The sequence below is a fragment of the Kogia breviceps genome, chromosome 15 (assembly GCF_026419965.1).
Source record: "Kogia breviceps isolate mKogBre1 chromosome 15, mKogBre1 haplotype 1, whole genome shotgun sequence".
Taxonomy (NCBI): Eukaryota; Metazoa; Chordata; class Mammalia; order Artiodactyla; family Physeteridae; genus Kogia; species Kogia breviceps.
Window position 1 is genome coordinate 27,844,458 of NC_081324.1, and position 7,771 is coordinate 27,852,228.

Here is a 7,771-nt window from a genome sequence, read left to right on the forward strand (position 1 = left end):
AAAAGCCTCTGAACTGACAAGTTGCTTGGCACTTCTACTCATTTTTGCTTTATTCTGGCCTTTACTTCTGTCCAAATGTTAGCTCTTCTTTTTTTCTTCACCCTTCTCACCTTGTTGAGTGAGCAAGGTGTCTTCCGTTTTTGGAGAGAATTAAATGAAAGCTAGCTCAAGTTTATGTCTGACACCAAAGCAGTGGGATGGAGTTAAATTTCCAGAGAGCCACTCAGAACTTCTCAATTAGCCAATATTTAGTGCAGCAAGGAATCATGTATCTCCTGGAGTAAGGAATACCAGGAAAAGACTAATCCCTTTTTAAGACTGAAACTTAATATAGTGGAAAGAGCATTTGGTGAGACCTCTGGACACCTGCTCTGCAGGGCCAGCTCTAGCATTTACCCTTGTGGGACTCTGCTAGAAAGAGAGACTACTTCAGGGAATTCACAGTAAGGTGTCAATGAGTCAATGACCAGTGAATTAACCCTCACAAAAATCCTCAAATAACCAAATAAATCTCCAATAGCCTATCTGGCAGTGGGAAGGCAAATCTCTACCTTCTAATAATTCACCATCCAATTCTGGCTGCATGAATTAAACTTCAATCATGTGTGTGTGTGTGTGTGTGTGTGTGTGTGTGTGTGTGTGTGTGTGTGTGTGTGTGTGTGTGTGTGTGTGTGTATACAAGCACGCACACAGTTTTAGTCACACATATGTATATTCACAAGTAAACATATGCATGTGATATATATATACACATTCACATGTGTGTATATCTTCACACACAAGCAAACTTGTATGCATGTATACACATTGGTTGTGTGAGTGTGTACAAGTAAACCTGTATATTATGCATGAACACATATGAGTTTGAATTTATCTTTAGTAGGGACACTCCAGCTGTGACAGAGTCTAGTACTAGACTCACTGCCCACCAAATAACCATAAAACTTAGATAAATTATATCAAATAATTATTGGCAGATATTGGAGAATGATGAAATGAAATGCTGTGTCCCTTAAGAGGATGAAGGCATGGGAGATGAGAGCTATATTTACTCAGACTTTCTCCACAAGGATGTTTTCTGGGCTTTAATGCAGGGAAGAGGAGCCCAAGCAATGAAAAGTGATCTTAATGGTCAAAGGAAGCAAAATTAGAGTCCTAACTGGGATTTTTGGAGCAAGGTGATAAAAAAGGATAAACTACAGAGAAAGCATTTCAAAAATCTGTGTGGAAATGTTTCTTGGGTCCTAGGCCTACTCCTGGACTTTGCACATGCAGCTTGAGGCTTTAGGACACCTAGAAAATAGCACACTGAGAGTTGAGAACTGATCAGAAATTACAGAGATCCCAAAGGGGACAGCTGGAGTGGAGGTACTTTGGGCAACACTTGGAAAAACTAGAGACCTTTAAATGGCCATAGTGTAGAAGTAAGGACCATGCCCTGAGAATAAGAGGAAACAAACCTGAAATAGATCTGCTTTAATAAAACTTTTACCAGACCTGAAAATAATCAAGGGAATTCATCCTTGATTTAACCACTTACCAAAATAAAACTCCACTCCCTTTAGAAGAAGATAACACAATCTGAACCTCTGTAAAACATTATTTTAAAGGTCCAGCACACCATCAAACTTTACTAAACATAAAATGAGACAGAAAAAAGTGACTAAGAAAAGAGAGATAACAGAGACAATAGAGTTAAGAGCAGCAAATCCAGAGATAATCTAGAAGTTGGAATTAACAGACAAGGGCTTCAAAAAATGATGTTAAAGGAAATAGAGGGGGAAATTGAAAGAAATGCTTAAAAAAATAAAATATTCTAACAGAGAATCAGAATCCATGAAAAAGTCATTAAATTAATATTCTAGATGTGCAAAATACAATATCTGAAACTGAATAGGTTTAACAGCAGATTGGACACAACATAAAATAGGATAATTGAGCCTTAAGAGAATGTATTAAAAAATACCCAAAATGAAGCATGGGAAGGAAAAACAATAAAAAGAATAGAACAGAAAGAAATGTGTGAGATGAATTAAACTATCTAACATATATGTAATTGTAATCCTAGGAGAAGAAAAAGAAGGAATAAGAAAGGAATAATATTTGGGGGGAAAATAGCCAAGAGTTCTTTAACATTGATGAAAGACACCTACCTACAGATTTAAGAAGCTCAGTGAACCATAAGTGGAAAAATATAAAAACGTCATATCTAGGCACCATACAGTCAAACTTCTGGAAACAAAGCTAAAGAGAAAATTTCCATAAAGAAAAATACTGATATGGAGGAGGAAGTTTAATTTCTTTAACTAGCCTTTATATTCTGCCTTGCTATGAATCTTTGGCAAATCCTTTGACAATCTTAAATGCTTGTTATGATAAAATGGGAGAGCATATTATATGTCCCTTTGGAAGTTATTCAATAGCTGCCTCAAATTTCCTTCCTCCATAAATTCTTATCTAACCATTCCAGGTACCCTGAGAGCTGTAAGAGAGCCAGATATCTCTTTTTTGTTGTTGTTCTCTCAATGTTTTATGTCTATAGATCATGCCCCTCCAACTCAATGCTCAGTTCTTTAAGGATGCACAAACATTTCACACAGCTCCTTTAAAGCTTGTTGCAATGCTAGAATAAATTAAGCTCTGTATGAAATTTTGTTACATTGAATTAATTAAAGTGTAGAAGTTCTCACTTTAAAAGAAAGTATAAAGTTTGTAGATATTTTTTCACTCTTATAATCCATGCATTTTTTCAATCAATATTTGTAATGCCCCTTCTAAGTATGAAGCACTTGTATCTAAAAAATAATTTTCATTATTTCACAAATTTTCAAAATGTACATCAAGTAGGCCAAATAAATACAAATTCAGTATCCTGCTAAACATTATTATCCATTTCAATATCTATTACACTTTTAAAATTTCAATACCTATGTCTTCTATAATCAATTTCAAGTGCATGAAAATGCAATAAATTTTTTATAAAATCTGAGTTTAAATATTTGTTGTAGAACCTTAATTTAAAATTTGTCCCTTTTTTGAATGGAATGCCTTTATGAAATTTAATAAAACATGAAGGTCATAAAATGTTTTAAACTATTGTACTTTCCATTTTTAATTCTGAACAGGCAAGATTCAGAGAAAGAAGTTGCTTTCTTATTAGCAAGACAGGCAAGTTGGGAGACGATGATTTCTCTTCTTCAGGGCCATCACCCGCAGGAAGATTCCTATCAACTAGTGTGGGAAAAACTGAGAATGAAAAGCCAAGGGACGTCATACCAGATGACTCCCCAGGACCTTCAAGCCTGAAGATTCCATAACACATCCTACTGTTGTGCACGTGTGTCCAGAGAAATTTTAACAAATGGTGAGATCTCAGCTGCTTGTGTTTAAAGGACCATCAACAACCATATGAAAGGTCTACAGGAAACAAATAATCTAACCAAAAGCAAGATGACCTCCTTGGAGCAGGACTGACCCATTTTTGAGACACAAGAGTTTGGGAAGGGACCCTGGGGAGAAAAAAATCATTATTGGCTTTAGCCTTTAAACGATATCTGTTCATCCTCTTTATCTGATTGTTTATGGTACAAGGTCACTTGATAGAGAGTTAATAAACACTAATTGAAAGAACAGATATGCAGCCCTGTTCTGCCACATTTTTCTCATGAATATGATTCAAACCTAAAATACTTCTGACAACAATTTTGGCCACTTGAAAAACAGTGGGTTTTTTTGTTTTTTGTTTTTTTTTCCAACGTCTTATAAATAAGTTCACTGAATAGGTCGGTTCTCAAACTTTGGTTATGACCCAAATTAACATTGCTGATGGTCTACAAAATGGCTTGGAAGCATCCCCAGAAAAAGAAACACACCACTCTCCCTGTTCCCAGCCTCCAGGCCAACTGCAAAAGGTCAAGGAACATGGAGTCCTTACAAGGAGGAGTCCTGCTCTAGACTGTTCTCCACTCACACCTCCCAAACTGTGGTGAGGGGGTGGAGAAGGGAAGAACCCTTCTCTTATTAGTTTATCACCAGCTGCTCACACTTGGCTGGTAATGCCATCTTCACTTTTGGCCTGAGGTCTTGGAGATAGAAGAATGGTGAAGAAAGAAAGAATTAATACATGTGTTCATTAATTATTTATGGTGTGACAGGCATTGTTCAGTGGAATGTGAAGATGAGTCAGATACTGTTGTCACTGACTTGAAGGGATGAATTACTTTCTGGCAGAGAAATGCACTGGCAAACTTCCATTTGTCCCTCTTGACTCACCAGCTACCTACTTCAGTGTCCCAGAAGACTGAGCACCATGTGCTATTTGAACAGGTCCTCTTGCTCTCTGCCTTCTTTTTAGTTCAGTTAATGGGGAAGCTTGCAAAGAGGCAATGGATAGAAAGTGGAGAGAAGTTTGGGAACATTTATTCTCCTGGCTCCCTCCATGCTTAGGCACCTAGGCTGGCTGCGTCCCTCAACTTATAACTACAGCTCAGCAATTCTCTCTCCTTATGCTCCTTGCTCCTTTATGCTGAGGGGTGGTAGCACCACTTCTGTCACTATATCCAAGATATTCCACTGTTAATCATAGGTCACTATATCCTGCCCACACCTTTGAAAATAGTTCTTTTATTAGACTATCCTCACATTTCCAATTTTATTATACCATCTGTGATTGATACAAGGAATTTAGCTTACTAGCTATATGATCCTGGCCAAGTTATTTAACCTCTTTGTGTCTCATCTTCTGGACATAATAACATACATCTTGCACATCTATTTTGAGGATTTAAAAAGTATATATATACAGAGATTAAAGATGGCAGAGGACATGGTGTTCATCTCTCTCAATGGATGCATCAGGAATATATCTATAGATGAAACAATTCTCACAGGACACCATCTGAAAACTAGCAGAAGACCTTGGACAGTGGAAAGGACTATAAAGATGCCTACATAACTGGGTAGGATGGGGGAAAAAGGGGGAGAAGGAGAAGGAGAGGAAGCAGGATGGGACCTGCACCCCAGAGGCGAGGGCACTGAAGCAGAGGAGAGATTCCCAAATTCGGGGAAACCCCCTCTCTAATGGGGAAATGCACTCTCTAACGGCAGAATCGATCGGGACAGAAAGGAAGAATTTGAGGCTGTCAGAAGAGAGTGAAGAGCCCAATCAGTGGCAGACGGGACCGAGTGAGAAATAGACAGTCCGTACCTCGTCCCTATGTGCCCTGGACTGGGACCTGTGCCACAGGTGTGCAAGGGGGCTGGGAGCTGGAGCATGGGGTTTAGAGAACCAGCCCAGAGTAAGAACTGCTGTTGGCTTTGGGGAGACGGACTGAGGGAACTGAAGGGAGGAAATCTGCAGCAGGGAAAGCCTACAGAGGAAGACCAGATGGCCATGGAAGCAGGACGATACTGCTGAGTCACATGCAGGGGAGGAGCCACTATTTTAACCTCTCTCTCTCCACACACTGGTGCCTGCCCACGAACAATAAAAGAAGCCTACTCAGGGCTGGCTCTCATGGGCCTGCTGCTGGGAGTTAGAAAAGGCCCTTGCTAGGGCCACATCTCTTGCACCCGTGGCAACTGGCTTCCCTGTTCATTTGGTGCCACCAGGGCTCCCACGATCCAAGCAGTCATACCACCTCTGCACCCTGTCCTCACTGGTGCAGGCCCAAGAGCTCCAAGGCAGACTCAGGACTAGACTCCTGTGGGTGGACCATATGCAGAGGTGGGGATAAAACCAAAGCTGAACCCCAGGGATGAGGTGACTAAGTAATAAGATCAAAAATCTTTTCATCAGCTGTACAAGCTGCAGATTAAATCCCCACACTCAGCTATGGAGACCCTGCGTCTTTGGAATATCTGAGTAGACAATGAGTGTTACCACAAATGAAAACGTCTAGCTCTGGCAGCTGTAGACTTTGGAGGCAAACAAACAGAGGAATTGGGCCAGATGAGAGTCTGAGGAGTCTCCACAAGGCCAATAGCAAGTCCAGAGACCAGACCAGAGGCACAGGAGGGCCTCTTGCGGAGATGGAGGTGGGCTGTGGCTCATGACATGTGCAAGGACACTTTCAGCTGAGACCTCAAGAAAACATAATTATTACTATTAATTTTATTATGTTTTAATTCATTCTGTTGTTGGTTCTGGCTTTTTAAATTTTTTTCTTTCTTTTTTTTAACATCTTTATTGGAGTATAATTGCTTTGCTATGGTGTGTTAGTTTCTGCTATATAACAAAGTGAATCAGCTATACATATACATATATCCCCATATCTCCTCCCTCTTGCATCTCCCTCCTACCCTCCATATCCCACCAATCTAGGAGGTCACAAAGCACAGAGCTGTACTCCCTGTGCTATACGGCTGCTTCCCACTGGCTATTTTACATTTGGTAGTGTATATAAGTCTATGCCAGTCTCTCACTTCGTCCCTACTTACTCTTCCCCCTCCCCGTGTCCTCAAGTCCATTCTCTACATCTGCATCTTTATTCCTCTCCTGTCCCTAAGTTCTTCAGAACAAGTTTTTTTTTCTTCTAAACATCTTTGTTGGAGTATAATTGCTTTACAATGGTGTGTTAATTTCTGCTTTATAATAAAGTGAATCAGTTATACATATACATATATCCCCATACCTCTTCCCTCTTGCATCTCCCTCCCTCCCAACCTCCCTATCCCACCAGTGTTTTCTTTTTTTAGATTCCATATATATGTGTTAGCATACGGTATTTGTTTTTCTCTTTCTGACACACTTAACTCTGTATGACAGACTATAAGGCCATCCACCTCAATACAAATAACTCAATTTTGTTTCTTTTTATTGCTGAGTAATATTCCATTGTACATATGTGCCACATCTTCTTTATCCATTCATCAGTAGATGGACACGTAGGTTCCTTCCATGTCCTGGCTATTGTAAATAGAGCTGAATGAATATTGTGGTATATGACTCTTTTTGAAATATGGTTTTCTCAGGGTTTATGCCCAGTAGTGGGATTGCTGGGTCATATGGTAATTTTATTTTTATTTTTTTTAAGTAACACTACTCTCCATAGTGGCTGTATCAATTTACATTCCCACCAACAGTGCAAGAGGGTTTTCTTTTCTTCACATCCTCTCCAACATTGATTGTTTGTAGATTTTTTTATGAAGTACATTCTGACTGGTGTGAGGTGACACCTCATTGTAATTTTGGTTTGCATTTCTCTAATGATTTATAATGTTGAGCATCCTTTCATATGTTTGTTGGCAATCTGTATAACTTCTTTGGAGAATTGTCAGTTTAGGTCTTCTGCCCATTTTTGGATTGGGTTGCTTGTTTTTTTGATATTGAGCCGCATGAGCTGCTTGTAAATTTTGGAGATTAATCCTTTGTCAGTTGCTTCATTTGCAAATATATTCTCCAATTCTGATGGTTGTCTTCTTGTCTTTCTTATGGTTTTCTTTGCTGTGCAAAAGCTTTTAACTTTCATTAGGTCTATTTTGCTTATTTTTGTTTTTATTTCCATTTCTCTAGGAGGTGGGCCAAAAAGGATCCTGCTAAGATTTATGTCATAGAGTGTTCTGCCTATGTTTTCCTCTTAGAGTTTCATACTGTCTGGCCTTATATTTAGGTCTTTAATCCATTTTGAGTCTACTTTTGTGTATGGTGTTAAGGAGTATTCTAATTTCATTCTTTTACATGTAGCTGTCCAGTTTTCCCAGCACCATTTATTGAACAGGTTGTCTTTTCTCCACTGTATATTCTTGCCTCCTTTATCAAACATACAGTAAC